This window comes from Eptatretus burgeri, chromosome 14 (assembly GCF_056783735.1).
Source record: "Eptatretus burgeri isolate ZD-2024b chromosome 14, Ebu_testis_v1, whole genome shotgun sequence".
NCBI lineage: Eukaryota > Metazoa > Chordata > Myxini > Myxiniformes > Myxinidae > Eptatretus > Eptatretus burgeri.
Window position 1 is genome coordinate 60947180 of NC_140974.1, and position 23251 is coordinate 60970430.

General features: G+C 45.5%; 1 long non-coding RNA gene across 2 annotated transcripts in view; it reads left to right on the top strand.

Moving 5' to 3' along the window:
• Nucleotides 1-23251, top strand: part of LOC147013362 (uncharacterized) — a 56740-nt gene that overhangs the window by 4127 nt on the left and 29362 nt on the right. For both annotated transcript variants that reach the window (XR_015051295.1, XR_015051296.1), the window contains exon 2: nucleotides 20541-20629. This is a non-coding gene — a long non-coding RNA (uncharacterized LOC147013362). The remainder of the gene's footprint in view (nucleotides 1-20540; nucleotides 20630-23251) is intronic.

Here is a 23251-nt window from a genome sequence, read left to right on the forward strand (position 1 = left end):
CAGCGAGAATGCCGATAATCCCCTTTACAGATTGAGTCGTCGAGGGGGCCTTATTCGTCGACCTCTCCGGGAGTAAATGGCAGTTTCACTTGAGGGAGGCTTCCATCCTCTTGGTGAGGCTCGACTTGTGCCGGGGATGACTCCTCGATCGCTCTCGGGTGGAACGCGGCAGCCCCGTCGCCCGGTGGAGTTCCTGGGGGGGGAACACCTGGGGAGGGGATGTCAGAAGGAGGAGTGCCAAAAGGTGGTGTACCTGCGGGAGGAGTACCTGAGGGAGCCAGATGGCGAACCGACACAGTGGTCTCCCTGCCATCCGGGAGCCTGACATGAGCATACTCTGGATTAGTGTCAATGAGTTCGACCCCCTCCACCAGGGGTTCATACTTGCTTTGTCGTACCGGGCGTTTCATGAACACTGTTCCGGGATGGGTCAGCCAGTTGGGCACCGTTTGACCGTCAACATAACGTCGCTGGTGAGTAAACATTCGTTCGTGAGGAGTTGCATTGGTGGACGTGCAGAGCAAAGAGCGTATGGAATTCAGAGCGTCGGGAAGGGTAACCTCCCACCGCTCGGGGCCCAGTCCTCTTGATTTCAACGCCAGAGTTACGGCTTTCCAAATAACCCCGTTATACCGTTCCACCTGCCCGTTACCCTGTGGGTTGTAACCCGTCGTTCGACTAGTTGCTATGCCAAGCTCTAGTAGGAATTGTTTTAGCCCGGCCGACATGAAACACGGCCCTCTGTCTGAATGTATGTACGAAGGTCTCCCAAACATAGCGAAGAGGTCAGAGAGACATCTCACGACAGTGCCCGAGGTCATATCCGAGCACGGAAATGCGAAAGGGAACCTTGAATACTCATCAACAACGGTGAATATGTATCTGTTGTCTGTCTCGGTCGGCAGGGGCCCTTTGAAGGCGATGTTTAGTCTCTCGAAGGGGGAAGTGGCCTTGATCAGTCTGCCAGATGCCGCGCCATAGAATCTGGGTTTTAGTTCAGCACAAACAGGGCATGAAGCATTCATTTGTTTAATATCTTCAACAGAATAGGGAAGATTTTGTCTGCGTACGAAATGTGCCATCCTGGTTACCCCTGGGTGGCAGAGAGACACGTGTAGGTCTTGCAAAGCCTGACTGATTGTTGCCGAACTGTAGACCCGAGAGAAGGTATCTGCAGCAGGGTTTTCCTTCCCGGGCCGGTAAACAATGTCGTAACTGTAGCAAGCTAGGTCTATCCGCCATCTCATAATTTTTTCATTCTTAATTTTCCCGTTATTTTTCCCATCAAACATGAATGCCACGGATCGTTGGTCCGTAACGCGCGTGAAGTGGTTTCCCAGTAAATAATGTCTCCATTTCCGCAGCGCTTCGACGATGGCGTACGCTTCCTTCTCTATCGCTGAGTGTCTCTGCTCGCTTCTAGAGAGAGTTCTCGAGAAGAACGCGACCGGCCGCCCAGACTGATTAAGTGTAGCAGCTATCGCGTGATCTGAAGCGTCGGTTTCCACCACAAAGGGCACCGAGCTATCGATCGATAAAACCACGGAATTACTGATATCATCCTTGAGGCTGTGGAAAGCTCTTACAACAGCGGCATCTGGTGGAAAGTTTTTGCAATGCACTAGGGGATGTATTTTCTCGGAGTATTGCGAAATCCATCTTGCATAGTAAGCGAACATGCCGATCACCCGGCGCATTGTCTGCAGGTCCTGAGGAGGGGGTAGCTCACAAAGTGGGCGCAATCGTTCAGGATCAGGCTTAATTGTGCCGTCGGCTATCGTGTAGCCGAGAAGGTCAATTGACCTTGCCGAGAATACGCATTTCTCGTAGTTGAGAGTCAGATTATATTTTCTAGCAATGCTCAAGAATCTGTCCAGATTCATATCATGTTCCCCCTGATCCCTACCGCACACTGTGACATTGTCCACGTAAACAAAAGTGTCTTTGAGGTTTTCATCTGAGATGATGTCGTCCATAACCCGTTGGAAGCAAGCTACCCCATTCGTGACACCGAAAGGTATTCTCCTGAATTGGTAGAGGTGCCTCCCTGCCTGGAATGCAGTGTAAGGTTTGTCTTCCTCTCGGATGGGAATTTGATGATAGGCGCTTCGCAAGTCGATGGTGCTGAATACCTTATAATTGGCCACGCGTTCGACCATCTCGTCTATGCGCGGCAGGGGGTAGGCATCGAGTTGGGTAAAGCGATTGACCGTTTGGGAATAATCGACAACCATTCGTTTCTTATGGTTCTGACTGCTGGTTACTAACACCTGTGCGCGCCATGGCGAATCGCTCGGTTCTATAATTCCTTCTTCCAGTAATCGCTTGATTTCTGAAGTGATGAAATTCATGTCAGCAGTGGTATATCGCCGCGATTTGATCGCTATCGGTTTGCAGACCGGCGACAAGTTAGCGAACAGCTGGGGGGACGTCACCTCCGCGGTGGTCAACGCATTTAAAATTAGACGAGGCTTGCTTCCTCCAAAGGGTATTTCGACGCTCGTGTGCTGCTTGAGGACATTATGACCCAGAATTACGTCTGCGCACAAATCACGAAGCACCAGTACCCTTACATCCCGATGCGTGTAACCTTTTACGTCCAATTCAACATTGCAGTACCCTCGTACGCGGGATTGTAGTGAGGTGGCGGCCATGCATACCGTATTGTCTGTCGGGTGGATTATCCATTTCCTGCCCTTTACTAGCGAGCTGTTGACGAAACTTTCAGAGCTACCGGTATCAATCAGTGCCTCAGCCATATGCCCGTTAATTCGTACGTTGATGATAGCCTTGGATAGATTCCCCGGGGAGGCTGCAGTTAATTTATTTTGCGAGTAGAGAGCCGCAGAAGTGGGTTTATTCCTCCTTAGAGTAGATTTACTTACCCTGGCATAATGCCCTTTCTTGTCGCAATTCATGCATGTGGCATCTCTGGCGGGGCATTTTTGACGAGGGTGCCTTTTGTACCCACAGAAGAAGCATTTACCAACCGGAGTAGCTGTTGGAGTAGCAGCTGAGGAGTTTGACGTGGCCTGTGTATCCGGCTCCTCGGGTGTTTCTCCATCCCCTGTGTCAGGCTGTGTCTGTGCCAGTGGGGTTCCTTGGGTTCCCATCGTAGCAGCGTTCATTAGCAGCATCGGTGTCCCAAATGACTCAGATTGCTGCTGAGCCGTATCCATCGCTCAAGCCTGATCGACTACCTTGTCAAGAGTGGGTTGCGCTTTCTCTAGTAAGCGTTGCCGTATGTGGGCTGATCTGAGTCCTTGGATGAATGCCTCCCGTGTCGCTTCCTTTTGGTGTTCCTCGGCGCTTACGGCCCGGAAGCTGCAGTCTTTTCCCAGCTGATTCAGAGCTTGCAGGAACTGATCGATTGTCTCCCCGGCAGCTCTCCTGCGTGTGTTGAGAAGATGTCGTATGTATACCTCGTTCTTGGGCTTCACGTAGAGCGCCTGCAGCACGTCGATCGCTGCTTCGTAAGTGTCGCACTCCGAGAAGAGCCTGTACACGCTGGGCGAGACATGATTCACGAGAGCGGCAAATTTGTCAGCTCCCTCCTCGATGATGGTCAGATAGTGTGAGAAGGAACAGAACCAATGCGACCATTTCATTTCTGCATCAGTCGCGTTTGGGTCTGCGTCAAACCTCTTTGGTTTGTAGATCTTGTCCATCGTTGGTTGAGAGAGCCGAGAAAACCAAATGGAATAAATTGAAGTGAGAGCGAGAGAAGAACCTTCAGAGTGTAGGCTTTATTCCATTTGATTGGAGCCGCTTCTACGGGCACACCGGGGAATACAGGTTCAGCTAGGAGTACATAAGCAGTGACGTATACATGTGCAATTAATCATCGCAGAATAAATCCGCGTAAGCACGGAGTTCGATATAATCTCCATTCTCACCAGTCAATGAGCACCTTCAGTCAATGAGCACCAAGTGAACAGCCGATGTAAATGGCAATGCCCCGGGGACAATCACCCCGTGCCGCGGAGACCTCCCCTTATACGCGAGACGCACAACATGTGATCCCGCGTCATGTCCCTCAATTCACCTCAATTCACCACACATATATATATATATATATATATATATATATATATATATATATATGTATATGTATATGTATATGTATATGTATATGTATATGTATATGCTGGACGACCCGTGAGCCCGTTGGGTTCCCGTTGTGACAGCGGTTGATAAAAAAAAACATTTCAAGAAAAAGAGAGATTGCTCCAGCGAACTATACCGCTGAGGTTGTTTGCATTGATCAAATTCTCCCAAAGAGTACTTGACTGAATCGGGAATTGATTTTTTAATCATTTTTTCGTTGCCCGATTTGAACAAAACTTAATACTACACACCACAGGAGAATGGTGAGTAATGTGGGCCGAAAATGTTTGCGCTTTCGTGTACCATTTTGGCTGTATTTCGGGAACATACATACATACATACATACATACATACATACATATATATATATATATATATATATATATATATTTATATATATATATATATATATATATATATATATATATATATATATATATATATATATATATACAGTATATAAGATGAGAGTTTTAGTAATATATAGAAGAAGATAGATAGATAGAAGATATATATATATATATATATATATATATATATATATATATATATATATATATATATATATATATATATATATATATATATATATATATATATATATATATATATCGAGCAAATAGAGCTTGTTGCACCAGGCCTGAAAAAAGGCCCAAAACAAAATGGGGGCTTAAGACCCCAGCAATGAGACAGAGGGCTAACCAAGATGGCATGCCGCCATATTGGTTTGGCTTTTTTGTTCATTTATGATGAGCATCCCATTAATTGAGCTGTTGTCAGGTCAGATTTGATCTGTGACTTGCTACAGTTCCGATGTAAACCTGTACTAACCAAACCTGTTCCGTGGTTGGGTTGTCGGCAACTAAACTCTCTCCCCACCAAGTTTCTTGGTGAGCAGTGTGCAATGTGCACGATATGGACACCCAGCAGGATGAAGAACAAAACCTATCAAAGGGCGGAGGAGCTCCTTCTGAGCTAATGGCCATCCATATCTAGTGCCCAGCTGTGTCGGTGAATGTCCTCCTGGAGTTTGGATACTATTTATCATGAGGTTGGTGGCAGGAATTGCACTTCAGCCACCATAAAACCCTTCATTCAGCAAAACATTCCAAAAGCATTAAAAATCTGAAAACCCACTCCGTGGGAGTACCTGCTGTGCAACTTCCCATCACAGGGCAGCTCACTTGTGATAGGATTGGGTAAAAGCCTTCGAGAGCCCCAATCTTTGGTGATCGGAGGGAAACCACGGGATAACATTCCCGGGTCAGATTGCGGGAGAGTGTGTCGGAGTGGTGCTGAGGAGTCGTCCACCAGATGGCGGTCTCCTTGGGTTAACCTGAGGCGGTCTCTTTGGGTGGGTGCCTGGAATGTCCTGTCCAGAAGAGAGGATGATCACCTGTCTCTCTTATCATCTGAGCTCAAGCGTTTGGACATCGGTATTGCAGCTCTCTCTGAGGTTCGTAGACCAGATTGCAGCAAGATCATGGCAGGTGGTTACACCTACTAATTGGTCTGGTCGGTCTGATGGTTGCCATACCCAAGGAGTTGCTGTAGCTGTGTCCAATAAGCTGACTCCAATGATAATTGAGGTAACACCGGTCAACGAGCATATTATGAGATTAAGGATTCGTCACTCCTTAGGTGTCATTTCCCTGGTCTCTGTATATGCTCCGACTGAGGCGAGTGATCTCACCATGAAGGACGCATTCTGTGCCACGCTTGAGTCTGTGGTTGATCGATGCCCTGGGCGAGATACTCTTCTGGTCTTGGGGGATTTCAATGCATCGACTGATACTGATCGGGATGGTTCTGAGATGTGTGTTGATCCCCATGGGTCTGGAACTGTGAACCAGAATGGCACAAAGTTCCTTGACTTTGCAAGAAGTCATGGACTTCGGGTGGCTGGTTCATGGTTTCAGCACCCACAAGCTCATCGCTTGACTTGGTATTCCAATGCTGGTGGTATGGAAAAGGGGGTTGACCATGTGCTCGTTGATGGCCACTGGAGGATGATCCAAAACTGCAGGGTCTCCAGAGTGCTCAGTTCCTCAATACCGACCACAGCCTTGTTGAAGCAACTCTTAAGTTTCAGCTTCAATCCAGGAGAATGGTACCATCCCAGCCGAGGCTGGATGTGGGCAAGCTCAAGGATGAGAGAGTGGCTGAAGCATTTGCGAACAGGCTGAGTGGAGATTTGAGGGGTCTGGGTGCTTTGGGGGATCCTGAAGAGTTGTGGAGTTCCTTCAAGACCACCGTTGTTGATGTTGCCGGCAGATGTCTTGGAACTCACTGGAGAGTGAAGAAGAATTTTGTCTCTGAAGGGACACTGGATAGCATTGCCCAGAGTCTCAGGACCTGGCTGACTGGCAGAGCTGAGCTGATCAGGAGCTGAGGCATAAAACTGTATGTGCACTCAGGGTGTACAAGGAGGCCTATGTGTGAGGAATCTGTGAGGGGGTAGAGCATCACCTGTGGTCGTGTTTCTCGTCCTGCTTACAGGGGAATTCGTGCATTGCGTCATTCAAGCCCGTCCATCAGTGTACTGCATTAGAGCAGAGGGTGGTGAGCTCTTCGTGGGGTGCCACCATCATCTTCGTGGGGTGCCACCAAAACTGATCTTTCTGATGTCTGAACTATGCTCTGGTACTAAGAGTGCTGTGAGTTATGGTGAAACCATCTCCGACTTATTTCCAGTTGTTACTGGAGTTTGTCAGGGGTGTGTACTGGCCCGCACACTTTTCAGCACTTGTACGGACTGGATCCTGGGGAGGATGTCAGAGAGATCATGTTCCGGTGGATCGTTTTGGAATGTCAAGATCTCTGACCTTGATTTCGCCGATGATGCGGAGACTCTAGATATCCTTCTGGGGGTCCTCGGGGTGCTGAATGAGGAGTCCGAGCTGCCGGGATTATGGGTTTCTTGGGTCAAAACTCAGATCCAGGCTTTCGATGACACCTTGGATGCTGCTATCCTGTCGATACCTGTTTGTGGTGAGGATGTTGAGGTCACGGAGAGATTCACTTACCTTGGCAGTGATATTCATGTCTCTGCTGGCTGTGAGCCAGAGGTCACCAGATGTCTGGGTCGGACCTCGGGAGTCATGGATTCACTGGATCATGGGGTGTGGCGCTGCCGGCACCTGTGCGGGAAGACAAAAGTCGTTGTCTTCAGGTCTTGGTGCTTCCAGTCTTGCTCTATGGTTGTGAGACTTGGACTCTGAGCAGAGATCTGAGACAGAGACTTAATTCCTTTGGTACCAGGTCTCTTCGGAGAATCCTTGGCTATCGCTGGTCGGACTTTGTGTCCAACGAGTGGTTGCTGAGAGAGACTCGAATGAGATTTGTTACCTGCATAGTCCGTGAGCATCGGCTGCGGCTGTATGGACATGTGGCTCGTTTTCCTGACGCTGATCCTGCTCACCAGATTCTCTCAGCGAGGGAGCCTCGTGAGTGGAGGAGGCCAAGGGGCTGACCACGTGCCTCATGGATGCAGCAGGTTGATCAGCATCTCAAGGAGATGGGGATGGGCCAGGCATCTGCCTGGGGAATGGCCAGATGGAGGCCCCTGGAGTGGAAAGCAGATGCAGCGACACACTGCTCTGGTGCATGCTCCCATACCTGACCTGACCTGATCCCATTAATTATCTTCAAAAGGGGTGTATAAATGTACCAAAATTCCCTGTTTTCATTCATGCACTCCATTGGAGTTCCTTTTGTATGCATGCAAAGTTTTGGGCCACTACCTTTCAAGGTTCTTCAGTTATGGAGGACACACACACACACACACACACACACACACACACACACACACACACACACACTTTTATTAGTGTAGAAGATAGATTGAGTTTCAGTGTGTCTGTTCAAGCCAAAACATTTTTACCAATTGAGCTTTTGTCATCAATTTTTTTGCATTTGACCCTTCTCCCCCCCCCCCCAATTCATGCCACGTGGTCGGGACTTTTGGTCACAGGGGTTAAAACAGGTAAAAAAAACAAATTTTAACTAAAAAATTGATTTTGTTATTCTTTGGTGGAACGGTTTGCCATCTTTCAACTCTCGTTTAGGTGAGAAGCGTGGGGATTTGTTGCGGCGTGCCATCAACTTCACACAAGTTTGACTTGGGTCTCCTCGACCGGTGTTGCTCCATGTGTTAGTCATGCCAATGTAGTTAGCCGCAACATTTTTGGCTTGAACCACACTGCTAAATTCCCTAGCTGGTTGCTCACACAACAATAAATATATATATTTTTAATAAATTATCGGATGTCTACAAATTACCAGATTTTTACAATTTTCCAGATGCCAATAGTTTAACCTCTCAAGTGGACAACCTTACAAAATTCAAGCAAAAACAAAAACAAAATCAACGTCATGGGAGTATGCGTGTGTGGTGCCCACACTCCGAGCCACTGAGCATCTGGTCGGTGGGATGATTAGCAGAAAAGGTTTTCTAACCAAGCCTGGTGGCTCTGCAGCGCCGCCAAATTACGATAATCCGTCCATCACTTCTCAAATTATCCCAAATCGATTCGGTGGACAGCTCGGACTGGCTCTCTCGGCGAGGCTGGCAGATTTGCTGTGAGTGCAACAAATGCACTCGTTTAAAAAGCGCCACAGATTGCCATTTCACCTGAAAACCCAGACACAGGATGCAGATTGTCAGGCTTTCATTTATAGCAGGCCTCACATCTTCCACTGCGGGAAGCCTATTTATTCATTTTATGCCAATCCCGAGAGGGATGAAACAAGCTCTTGATGCAAAGATTGATCCACAGCATTATGCAACAGTAAACAAGCTAAAGGACTTAGTTAAGGAGGAGTATTTACTTTTTTTGAGAATGTAACATTGGCAGAATTGTCGTTCATCCCCTCGCCTTAAATAATACACAAGCATCTGGTGATGGTTACTGAGGTTGTGACATCATCTGGTTATGGTACTGAGTTTGTGACATCATCTGGTGATGGTACTGAGGTTGTGACATCATCTGGTAATGGTACTGAGGTTGTGACATCATCTGGTGATGGTACTGAGGTTGTGACATCATCTGGTGATGGTACTGTAGTTGTGACATCATCTGGTGATGGTACGGAGGTTGTGACATCATCTGGTGATGGGACTGACTTTATGACATCATCTGGTGATGGTACTGAGTTTGTGACATCATCTGGTGATGGGACTGAGGTTGTGACATCATCTGGTGATGGTACTGACGTTGTGACATCATCTTGTGATGGTACTGACGTTGTGACATCATCTGGTGATGGTAATGAGGTTGTGACATCATCTGGTGATGGTACTGAGGTTGTGACGTCATCTGGTGATGGAACTATGGTTGTGACATCATCTGGTGATGGTACTGAGGTTGTGACATCATCTGGTGATGGTACTGTGGTTGTGACATCATCTGGTGATGGTACTGAGGTTGTGACATCATCTGGTGATGGTACTGTAGTTGTGACATCATTTGGTGATGGTACTGAGGTTGTGACATCATCTGGTGATGGGACTGACTTTATGACATCATCTGGTGATGGTACTGAGTTTCTGACATCATCTGGTGATGGGAGTGAGGTTGTGACATCATCTGGTGATGGTACTGTAGTTGTGACATCATTTGGTGATGGTACTGAGGTTGTGACATCATTTGGTGATGGGACTGACTTTATCACATCATCTGGTGATGGTACTGAGTTTGTGACATCATCTGGTGATGGGACTGAGGTTGTGACATCATCTGGTGATGGTACTGACGTTGTGACATCATCTGGTGATGGTACTGATGTTGTGACATCATCTGATGATGGTACTGAGGTTGTGACATCATCTGGTGATGGTACTGACGTTGTGACATCATCTGGTGATGGTACTGAGGTTGTGACGTCATCTGGTGATGGAACTGTGGTTGTGACATTATCTGGTGATGGTACTGAGGTTGTGACATCATCTGGTGATGGTACTGTGGTTGTGACATCATCTGGTGATGGTACTGAGGTTGTGACATCATCTGGTGATGGTACTGTAGTTGTGACATCATTTGGTGATGGTACTGAGGTTGTGACATCATCTGGTGATGGGACTGACTTTATGACATCATCTGGTGATGGTACTGAGTTTGTGACATCATCTGGTGATGGGACTGAGATTGTGACATCATCTGGTGATGGTACTGTAGTTGTGACATTATTTGCTGATGGTACTGAGGTTGTGACATCATCTGGTGATGGGACTGACTTTATGACATCATCTGGTGATGGTACTGAGTTTGTGACATCATCTGGTGATGGGACTGAGGTTATGACATCATCTGGTGATGGTACTGACGTTATGACATCATCTGGTGATGGTACTGACGTTGTGACATCATCTGGTGATGGTACTGAGGTTTTGACATCATCTGGTGATGGTACTGAGGTTGTGACGTCATCTGGTGATGGTACTGTGGTTGTGACATCATCTGGTGATGGTACTGAGGTTGTGACATCATCTGGTGATGGTACTGAGGTTGTGACATCATATGGTAATGGTACTGAGGTTGTGACATCATCTGGTGATGGTACTGAGGTTGTGACATCATCTGGTGATGGTTACTGAGGTTGTGACATCATCTGGTGATGGTACTGACGTTGTGACATCATCTGGTAATGGGACTGACGTTGTGACATCATCTGGTGATGGTACTGAGGTTGTGACATCATCTGGTGATGGTTACTGAGGTTGTGACATCATCTGGTGATGGTACTGACGTTGTGACATCATCTGGTAATGGGACTGACGTTGTGACATCATCTGGTGATGGTACTGAGGTTGTGACATCATCTGGTGATGGTACTGAGGTTGTGACATCATCTGGTGATGGTACTGAGGTTGTGACATCATCTGGTGATGGTTACTGAGGTTGTGATATCATCTGGTGATGGTACTGAGGTTGTAACATCATCTGGTGATGGTTACTGAGGTTGTGACATCATCTGGTGATGGTACTGACGTTGTGACATCATCTGGTAATGGGACTGACGTTGTGACATCATCTGGTGATGGTACTGCGGTTGTGACATCATCTGGTAATGGTACTGAGGTTGTGACATCATCTGGTGATGGTACGGAGGTTGTGACATCATCTGGTGATGGTACTGTAGTTGTGACATCATCTGGTGATGGTACTGAGGTTGTGACATCATCTGGTGATGGGACTGACTTTATTACATCATCTGGTGATGGTACTGAGTTTGTGACATCATCTGGTGATGGTACTGACGTTGTGACATCATCTGGTGATGGTACTGACGTTGTGACATCATCTGGTGATGGTACTGACGTTGTGACATCATCTGGTGATGGTACTGAGGTTGTGACATCATCTGGTGATGGTACTGAGGTTGTGACATCATCTGGTGATGGTACTGACGTTGTGACATCATCTGGTAATGGGACTGACGTTGTGACATCATCTGGTGATGTTACTGAGGTTGTGACATCATCTGGTGATGGTACTGCGGTTGTGACATCATCTGGTAATGGTACTGAGGTTGTGACATCATCTGGTGATTGTACGGAGGTTGTGACATCATCTGGTGATGGTACTGTAGTTGTGACATCATCTGGTGATGGTACTGAGGTTGTGACATCATCTGGTGATGGGACTGACTTTATGACATCATCTGGTGATGGTACTGAGTTTGTGACATCATCTGGTGATGGTACTGACGTTGTGACATCATCTGGTGATGGTACTGAGGTTGTGACATCATCTGGTGATGGTACTGACGTTGTGACATCATCTGGTGATGGTACTGAGGTTGTGACATCATCTGGTGATGGTACTGAGGTTGTGACATCATCTGGTGATGGTACTGAGGTTGTGACATCATCTGGTGATGGTTACTGAGGTTGTGACATCATCTGGTGATGGTACTGACGTTGTGACATCATCTAGTAATGGGACTGACGTTGTGACATCATCTGGTGATGGTACTGAGTTTGTGACATCATCTCGTGATGGTACTGACGTTGTGACATCATCTAGTGATGGTACTGAGGTTGTGACATCATCTGGTGATGGTACTGACGTTGTGACATCATCTGGTGATGGTACTGAGGTTGTGACATCATCTGGTGATGGTTACTGAGGTTGTGACATCATCTGGTGATGGTACTGACGTTGTGACATCATCTGGTGATGGTACTGAGGTTGTGACATCATCTGGTGATGGTACTGAGGTTGTGACATCATCTGGTGATGGTACTGAGGTTGTGACATCATCTGGTGATGGTACTGAGGTTCTAACATCATCTGGTGATGGTTACTGAGGTTGTGACATCATCTGGTGATGGTACTGACGTTGTGACATCATCTGGTGATGGTTACTGATGTTGTGACATCATCTGGTGATGGTACTGAGGTCGTGACATCATCTGGTGATGGTACTGTAGTTGTGACATCATCTGGTGATGGTACTGAGGTTGTGACATCATCTGGTGATGGTTACTGAGGTTGTGACATCATCTGGTGATGGTTACTGAGGTTGTGACATCATCTGGTGATGGTACTGACGTTGTGACATCATCTGGTAATGGGACTGACGTTGTGACATCATCTGGTGGGCTTGCTTTTCATTGAAGCTGGCAGGCTCAGGGCACAATGCAGTCCAAGTGAGGCTGAACCAATGGCATTAACACGGAGTGCTGCAGATTTGTCAGGTCTCACGCACTAGGTAATGTGCTCACATCTCACTGTCGCTTCTTGTTGTATATGTTATGCATTTACATTTTTCAGCGTTTCACACAGAAAATTTATCTACCGGTTGGCCACAATGTCTTGTCACCAATTTTAAAGAATTGTGACATTGCCTTTGTGTTCAGACTGAGTGAACCGTAACCATGCCTGATGATAGCACACAAGCAGTTACACCATTGAACAACGGATTGTTGTCAGTTTCTGGGTTCACTAACGTCCACAGTGGTGGGCTTGGGATCCTCGGATCCCGAGTTCAAATTCCGCTCGGCTGGCGAATTAATACAAGGTGGGGTTGACTCAGACTGTCATCTTTCCGGGGTTGGCAAAATGAGTACCAGCTCGCTGGGATGATTGAGCCATTCGAGTATCCTGCGTTGGAGTGGCGACCAGTCCAGGAGTGTCTCCAATAGCACAGGAAACTGCTTCGGCAGCACCGACACTCCGTACAGAGTACGGTCCCAATGGATCGATGGAATGTCCACAAATAGGGAAAACAATGGAAGAGGTGCCCACGACTTCCAGCAACGATTCTGCCATGAATCCCTTTCGGGCTTCATAAAAGAGATTGTTGCACAGCTGCTGCTCTACGAAACCACCGATGACCTTAAACGAGCAGTAAGACTTCCTTTTAATCGCATCACTCCACAAATACTTTGGAAAATGTTCCCCACTGGATATTTAAGGCTTGCATCATATGATGTAAAATGTGTAAAAAAGTAAGAGTACTGCAAATGTTTGTGGTTATACCATTTATTACCCTTCAGTGTTGTCAGCTAATATGATAAAAGGCAATGTCACCATTTTTACAAAGGGGTGACAATACATTGTGGCCTCACTGTACATTACTCAGCCATGTGTGTGTGTGTGTGTGTGTGCGTGTAAGCCTCAACCCCTTCGCTCCTTACTTGAACACGTGCACATGTGATTTCTATCTGCGGTAATCAGTGATTGGTGTTTAAATTGGTCCTTGGTCCCCCAACGTCCTTCCAACCCCATAGACCTCCAACAGGCAGATTTTCTTCGCTCATCAAGCCACCTCCCTCGCTCTTACTCTTTGGAAAAATAAGACAATTGAGAGTTCTGCTGCTGTGAAAATCGTTCATGAAACGTCTGTTTATGTTCGTTCTACCAACGTATGTCGACTTCTGCATCATCATTATTATCATGCCATTCGCCATTCCGTTATTCAAATCCATTTGCTATGAAAAGCAGTTGACAGTGTCTCAGTTTCTCGGATATTGTTTACATTGTTCTTTCGAAATGGCTAAAGGCATAGACTTGGCTGGAGCGGGGAGATTGCATAATTGCTGAGTGGTGCACCGGTGAGGAGTGGGGTGAGTTCCATCGGGTCATTCACGGAGACTGGTATTCTTACTTTCATTCATGGATCGGTGTTTGTGTGTTTGGTAGTCATGCTACTCCTCCTACAATTATGCGCTGATTACATCCAGACTTGCTGCAGAGGTTCAGCATGACCCCAATTCATGTATTCGTCAGCCATGGAAAGATGAAATTTTTGTTAGATGGCATTTCTTTGTTGCAAGCAAAGCAACTGCCCAAATGTGATGGTAATATGTTCAGGATCATCACCTGGGTGGATGACACTTTCCCAGATCACCCAAAACTGTATAAATGACGTCATTCAAAATGGCCACCATGTGGGTACTTTGCAACCACGAGCAGAGTACCTGCTCTATGGGCGATCTTTTTCCAAGTATGCAACATGCTCTTCTGACTCATACCTTTGTTTTATCAGTGTATATAGGCAACTGACAGCAAGTCCTTCGAGCCCTCTTCTCACTCCAGCTGTTGATAAGCAGCCGTTCGGTCCAACTTGGACCATGTCTGACCACTGCTCATTACATCCAACAGGTCATCAACCTTAGGATTGGTTACTGATCCATGACTGCTAATTGATTGAATGTTGACTTCTAATCCCCAAATATTCTAAGCGAACCATCACCTTTCAGAAAAGGAACCACAGGAGATGCCCATTCTGAAAAATTGCTTTTCTCGATTATTCCTTCAGACTCTAAACTGTCAAATTCTGCCTCCAGTTTGGCTTTCAATGCAAAAGGTACAGGTCTAGCCTTCACGAACTTCAGCCTTCCTCCTTCACTGATGCATAGCTTAGCCTTCATACCCTTGATATGTCCTATTCAAATATTAAACAAATCCTTGTATTCCATTATCAGGCTTGCCCCAGGCTTTTACCCTTGTTCCCCATCATACTGCAACTGTTTGATTTCTGACCAATTCAATCTCGGCTTCCCAGCCAGTTCCTGCCCATCAAGATAGTTCCTTTTTTTTGGTTGCAGCTACAATTATGATTACAATTACAATTATAATGGCTTCCGGTTCAGACTTCTGGTTCCAGGTTTGAGGAAATGGCTGCTTCTCTCAGGGGTTTCTGCTGACTTTCTCAAAGTTAAGTTTCCGGTTGTTATATGTCACAGTTTAACTGTATATTTTCTCACCTACATGTTTGCTGTTTGTTCCTAGTTCGGTTTTGCTTCAAAAATCGTGCTATTTTGTGAGTTTTCGTCGACCTTGTCTGATCGGGTTCCTTGAGGCCTACCCATCCTTCCTCTCTAAGTGTTTGATCGTTTTTATTTGTATTCTCTCCTTATTACTATCAATTCCTACTTTCCCCACTTTTCCCACCACCCCATCTATCCCTCCCAACTACATCCTCTGTTTCTTGCCTTAATTTTTTTTTTTAATAACAAAAAAACACCCCTTTCTCTCTCCATACCCATGAGTAGTGACCCTTCTTCTTCCTCCTCCTCCTCCTCCTCCTCCTCCTCCTCCTCCTCCTCCTCCTCCTCCTCCTTCTGCCAGCACACCATCTTCCTTATATTTGAGCTGACCCACTCTCGCCATTACCTTCACGATTTCTTCCTACAACCTTCCATTCCCTTATCTTACCTAATCTTCAAAAATCCATCAAAAAATAATAATTTTCCTTGTATCCTTTCTAACTATACAACTCCTGCGACCATCTTCCTGGTACTTTCCATCGATCCATCAGCTTCACTCTGCATTTACAGATCCAAATTCACCTTACACCTCCACAATTTTACTTCAACCTTTCCTTTTCCGAATCTTACGCAATCCTTATTAAAAAAAAAAAAAAAATATTTATATATATATATATATATATATATATATATATATATATATATATATATATATATATATATATAATAAATTAATGAATTCACTTTTAACTAAACACTTCCCGTAACCACGTGCTTCTGCTGGATCTGTTCTACCCTCTGCGTTTACTGATCCAAATTCACCATTCACGTCACGATTTTTTTCTTCAACCTTTCCTTTACCTAAACTGATGCAATCTTTATGCAATCTTTATCAAATAATAATAATAATAATAATAATAATAATAATAATAATAATAATAATAAATGGTCTCTTATAATGCTTCATCTTCCTTTTTCACACATGTGGTCCTCATTACTGCATCATAATTCACTACTCTTCTATTTAAACAGACTGCTCTCAATTTTACCTTTCCTTCATCCCTTGTCGAAAAAGTCCAACTGGTACAATGTTTCTTCTCTCCATTCTCTTAATTCGCCTTTATTGCATCCATCAAGAAATGTCTTCAGTCGCATTTCAGAACTAAAGATTAAAAAACCCAGTTTGCTATGTTTGTTCATTTTCCATCAATGATCCTTTTTTTCCAACTTCAGTGACAATTCACCCTTCTCACCCCCTTCCTCTCAAAGGAATCATCACACTCTTCTCCCTCCAAGCTTCCCTCACCTTTCTCAAAAACTCCCCCCCCCCCGTCACATTTCTCCCTCAACTCTCCTGACTCACCCTTCTCCCTCCATTCACCCACCCCCTCCCCACACTCACCCTTCTCAAAGTTGCCCCTGCTCACATCTACAAAGCTGCCTCCTTCCCCTGCCCTCCCTCCTCCGTCTCATCACTCCACCTCCTCAACTCCTCAACTGCCTTCTTCCCCCCTCTCTCATTACTCCCCAGTGTACCTCAACCCAACACCACAGAGCCTTTTCTCCTCCTCATCCATCCCCCTCCCATAGCTCTTCTGCAACCCCCCCCCCACCCTACAGTCTTTCAACAACTCTCCTTACCTCCTTCCCTCCTCCCTTGTCCTACCCTACCCCCCACCCCCTGCACCCAAAGCCTCTTCCCCTCTCTCCTCATTAACATTGTGAACCTCAAATATCCGGGGCTTTCACTCAAACCTTACAGATCTTTCCATACAGGTTGCCACTGACAAACGACACGTAATCTGCCAAATAGAAACTTTCCTCCCTCAAGAAGTCTCTGACTCCCAAGTATCTCTCCCTGGTTACTCCCTCATCCGGTATGATAGACCTGACCCTCGTCCTGGTGGAGGTGTTGCTCTCTTCATCAAAGACTCTATTCCTCACTCTCCATGCACTGCCCTCACTCCCCCACGCCCCCAGGAATACCTCTGGCTACGGCTTCCCTCCACTCCCACGTCATGTTTATATGTGTACTGTACCGTCCACCAAACAGTGATGACTCCATTTACACCTCACTGTCCGAAAACATGGACCAACTTCTATCTTCTCATCCAAACCCTCTCTTCCTCATATGTGGTGACTTCAATTGTCATCATGCCAGTTGGTTAGGTGTGGGTACCTCTCTCACCTGTCATGGCAAGTCAGCAAAAGCTTTATGCGACTCATTGGGACTGACTTAATTGGTCAATTTCCCGAATCGGATCTCAATCAATGGTACTGGATCTGATTTTCGATCTGATCTCTTCTGGATCTGATTTTGACAAATTTCCCTGAAAATATCTGCTGCTCTTTCTCCGCTCCAATCGGATCTTCTGACCACGTGCTTGTCAAAGTGGACATCTCTCTGGCTATTATTAGAGAACCACCTCACTGCCGTCGAGTCTGGCATTTCACTCAAGCCGACTGCCAGGGTCCCCAAGCAGCCCTCAAACTTATAGACTGGTCTCCTATCACTACTTTCTCCAACATCAACTCATCCTGGGAATTCTTTCAAAGAAACTTGCTCTCCCTCATGCACAGATTGATCCCCTCTCGTCTTCAGTTGTCCTACCCTTCCTCCTGCCCTTGGTTCACTGAAGCTTGTGGTGAGGCAGTTGTCCTGAAACAACTTGCCTTTGCCTCATGGAAAGCAAACCAAACTGAGGGCAATCTCAGTTCCTTCCATTAAGCTCAGAACAAGTGTGTATCTACCCTCAGGAGAGCCAGAAAACAACACCTTTCTCAGCTCAAGTCTGAACTCTCAAACCTCTCTCCCTCCTCAAAATCCTGGTGGCGTCTAATCAAATCTGTTTCTGGTGTATGTTCCCCTCGATTCCCTCCCTTACCTCAAATGGCCTCACTGCTGATACCGCACGTGAAAAGGCTGAATGCCTAAACTCGGTGTTTGCAGCTAAATCTTGTGTCCAAAACCCGTCACTTTCTCTACCCACCTTACCCAGTCGCACCCAACTGTCCCTTAACTCCGTGTTCTTTTCTCCTGACACAGTGGAGAGGTTGCTGTCAAACCTCGACTCAGATTCTGCAACTGGTCCAGATGGCATCAGCGCACGTGTCCCAAAAACCTGCTCTCCTGCTTTTGCTCACCCTCTTTCTGTTCTCTTCACTCTCTCATTCGCTCAAGGTCATCTGCCATCTGCTTGGATCCCTGCAAAAACAGATCACTGCAACTACAGACCAATCAGCCTTCTGCCAATCATCAGCAAGGTTATGTAATCCATCATCGCTTCAGACATTAAATCCTTCCTTTCCTCCAATGGCTTGATTTCTGATCATCAATTTGGTTTCAGACCAGGTCACTCTCCCCTGGATATGCTGCTTCTGCTCTCCCCCCAATGGATGGAGGTCCTCAATGCCAGACATGAAATCCGAGCGGTATCCCTGGATATATCACGTGCTTTTGGCACAGTCTGGCACCCTGCCCTGCTCACCAAACTCTCTTCCTATGTCATCCAAGGCCATCTCCACTCATGGTTCGCAGACTTCCTCTCCTGTCGCAGTCAATGTGTGGCCCTAAATGGAGTTCATTCATCCCCTCTTCCTGTCCAGGCTGGAGTTCCTCAAGGTACCTGGCCTTGAGGCCTGGCCTCCTTGCTGTGAGTTGTGTGTTAGCTCTCATACGAGCCTTGACCAAGGTATACCAAAAAAAAAAAAAAAAAATAAGGTAGCATTTGGGTCCTGTTATTTTTCTGGTTTTCATCAATGATGAAATCCTGTTTATCTCTTTTCTGATGACTCCACCCTCTGCTGTACCATCTGTCATCCCTCAGACCGGCAAGCAGCAGCTTTTTCACTCACTGCAGATCTGGGTAAAATCACAAACTGGTCCAAAACGTGGAACATGTCTTTCAATCCGGACAAATCTCACACTCTCACTATGTCTCTCTGAAAGGACCGTTTGGAACCCCCCCCCTCCCCCATCTACTTTCTCAACAATCCTCTGGAAAAGTCCTTTCTTTCAAGCTTCTGGGTCTCACTATCTGCAATGATCTCTCCTGGGAAAGCCACATTTCAAACCTGGCCTCCAAAACCAGTCGCCAACTGGGAATTCCTCCATCGTGCAAAGTCCTTCCTTGGCCCACCTGAGCTCCTGACCACATACAAAGCTTTCGTCCGCAGCCTGATGGAGTACTGCTCTCCCCTCTGGGCTGGTGCCCCTGCCTCCCTCCTTTCTCGGCTTCACGCTGTAGAAACCAAGGCATTTCGGATCATTGGCATCTCCCGCGATGAGGCTGAGACTTTGGGCCCCTCACTCTCTCACCGCAGGCAGGTCGGTGGTATTTCTGTCTTCTACCATCTCCTCTCCAGTCTCACCCCCAGTGCTCTGTCTGTGGTTTGTCCCCACCATATTTCCGCAGGGCACTCAATGTCCGCCAACAACCCCCTTCTGGTAAAACTACAAAATCATGAATCTCTGCTCATCTTCACTCTTTCATTCCTCTTTTTCCCCCACCTTTGTAATAAACTCCTACACTCTATTCAATCCCATTCTTCCCTCCAGGCCTTCAAAACAGCTTTTCACCACCACCTCTTATTGTCCCCCATCCAAATCCTCGATCTTTTCTACCCCCGTGAATCCACACCAAACCCACCTCCTACAAATTCCCTGCTTTCCTTCCTGAAAGTCCCTGTAATGTCAATCTTGTATTCCCCGTTTTCCCCGCCCCATCCATCTCCCTTCCACAGATCTCATAATGTCTCTATTCCCCACTGTTTTGTCCTTCCCTCTCCCGCCCCTCTTGTCTCATGCCCCCTTGCTGTGCATTGTGTTAGCTCTCATCTGAGCCTCGACAAGGTATACAAAAAAAAATAAAAAGTCCACATTGTCTCTTGTAAAAAAGATATGCCTTCCATTTAACAAGCTTGGAAGAGTACATTCCATCATTCAGCACCATTTCCTCAATAACACTGTTTGCTATGTGTGTGTCTCACTTGAGAAGATGGCTGTAACACACAGACAGTCCAAATCCATGCAGAAGCTTGATAACTTTTTTGCTGCGATATGCTTGTCGAACTGCTTGTCCAACAGCCAACTGTTGTGGCATTTCATTTCTGTACCTGACAGTTTGTGATCAAGTGTTTTTCACCTGTCGATTAGTCATATCCATCATCATTGTACTTTGAGCCAAGCTTGCAACATGCTTCTTCACTTCTGCAGATTTTGCTTCTGTGAAGAGTGTGGTGGCTGGACCTTGCAGTACCCATCTGAAGAAACTGTGCAACTCATTTGGCACATGACTTTCATTGGTGGGCAAAAGAACCAGTAAACTTCTACTTTTTACATTTATCAATGGCTTTTCTGAGCACGACTGTTGCATCACATAACAACTTCACGTAACTATCTACGTCCGTTTCATTATCTCCTGCCATCTGAATTGCAGAATCTCTTGTTTGTTTAATGCTCAATGTGTGTCTTGTTTGTTTAATGCTCACATGATCAGGTTTGTTCACTTGTTTGGGTCTGTGGAACTCCACTTCAGGAATCCTAGTTCATTAAGAATTTCAAGTCTCCGCGTCTATAGTCAGGGTTTGTCACATTATTATGTGATGTAATGGTTATCAAAGCCTCGTGCACAGTTCCCATGGTCAGTATTTGTCCATCCAGCAGAGCACTTTGCAATAAGCACTAAAACGAAATTTCTGCAGCTACTTCATCTGTTACATTTTTTTTTTACAGTTGCATCTGGCTCATAAATGGACTTGTGAAGAACATTTGTAACATGGTTAGTCCAGCACCCATACTGTGTCTATTGTGCGAGCATCATTTGGATCGATGGCCATGAAAAAAATTTACTTTGAGTTCGTCATTGGAACTCTTTTCAACCGCAGTTCTTAAATCGTTTCCTGCTCGTTTAGTTTAAACATCACGTAAAGTGTCCCTCATAGACCCTTTGCATTCACAGAAGAAACACACAGTTTTGTCGTAGGACTCTGATTTTGAATGAGTAAACACACTGTTATCTGATGCACTTTGACTGCTGTTTTTGAGTAACTTTGGCAGGAGAATTTTTTGCTGCAGCACATGGTTTCTTATGGACTGCATCTTGGAAACAGGCTCTGTGCCATGTTGCAGATTTTGACACTTGTATGTCAATGTCTGCATCAGCACCAAGTCTTAATATCTCCGGATACTGTTCATCACCGCATGATTCACGATATTTTATACTCTCGAGAATTGTTTTTTGTAACATGCCCTTGGCCTTTCAACTAGGTTTTCTACTTCTACATTTTTTCCACATTTTTGGTGTATTTTACAATATTTCGATAGAAAATTGTCTGAAAATAGTAGCACAACGTCTGCAGCATCATCTGACAATTTGGGTGCCAACATCATTAAATTTCATCAAGTAATTTCAAAATTATGACTGGAAATCGGATTTAAATCATCCAAATTCCCAAAGAAATGGAATATCTTATAATTTGCATTTCCCGTGCTCGCTTGTGAAAGTGATATGTTGTTTCAACATGTTTTCCAAATCGAGATTTTTTTCTTTCATCCAGGCCATTACATCCTTCTTACTGGAGCTTCTATCCAGGCCAAAAAAACATGGCGGCTTCAGACCCCAGCAAGGTTACCTAGGAAACGCCTTAAGACCCCAGACAGCAAGGTGGCTGAGGATCACTTGATGAATGATGTAATTAAATAAGGCCATTAATTATCTTCAAAAGGGATGTTTTAATTAACTCAAACACCAAATTTTCACTCTTGCACTTCCTTGGAGTTTTCTTAGTATGCATGCAAAGTTTCAGGCTGCTAGGTTTTATAGTTTTGAAGTTGTGGAGGACGGACGGACACACGCACACACTTATGAGTATAGATTTATATTAATATTTTGTAATGTTGGCAAATCGCCCAAAACGGAAACAGCAAACTATGTACGTAATTGCCGAAAAAAGGACCCTTGTAGACTTTGCCGTCATGGATTGCAAAAGCAGGTTATGGAGCATGGCATTTCACTCAATTAATTTACACTTTCTGCACATTCCATCATTTTTTCTTCACTCAATATAATCGTCCGAACAGTAAAAAAAAAAAAAGTTAAGTTGGGTGGTTACTAAACTACCCTTCGTCTCAGGTTTTCCGTCTGTCTGTATGTCTGTCTGTTTGTTTGTATGTAATTGACAGCTCTGGAGGCCAGAGGAGTCAACTGATTTTGATGAAACTTGACTGGTAGGTTCATACCAGGATCTAGTTGTATGCTTTTGAGCACCGTTGCTATGGATGCCACCATTGCCGAGCAAAGGGACCTTGACATTTTTGAAAAAATCCGAAAAAAAAAATTCCTTTCGCACTATAATCGCACTTTTATGCGCACTATAATCAACTTCTTTGTCAAAAATTTTCAGCTCGATCCGTCAAAAACTATGACAAGTATGCAATTATATTACTATATGCTTTCACCCCAACGTTCGCGTTGGGGTTCCCTAATGTAGGGTTAGGGGATCGAACACAAATGATGAATGGACAGTTGCTCGTCATGTTCCTATATGGAACAACGAACGGCAAAAATTCCATCTGATGTGTTCTCTTATCTACATATTTCAAATTCGCCTTAGTCTGGTGACCACCCATGTCGCCTACCGGCTTGTTTAATGCTTTGCTTAAATAAATTCACGAAGTTATAAAAATGACGAATTTGTTAAAATTTTCGGATTTCACTCCAGATTTCGACACTTATTTTGTTCACCAGATCTAATTCTCAAATCCTACAGAATATTTCGATTATCTACTTTAATTAGTCCGTAAGAGTAGATCGTGTTTCCAAATCGAGGTATGTTTGAATAGGCCGAACAAAATGGCGGCTGAAGACTCGAGCAACCAGAGAGGGCTGACCAAGATGGTGTGCCGTCATCTTGGTAAGGCTTGTT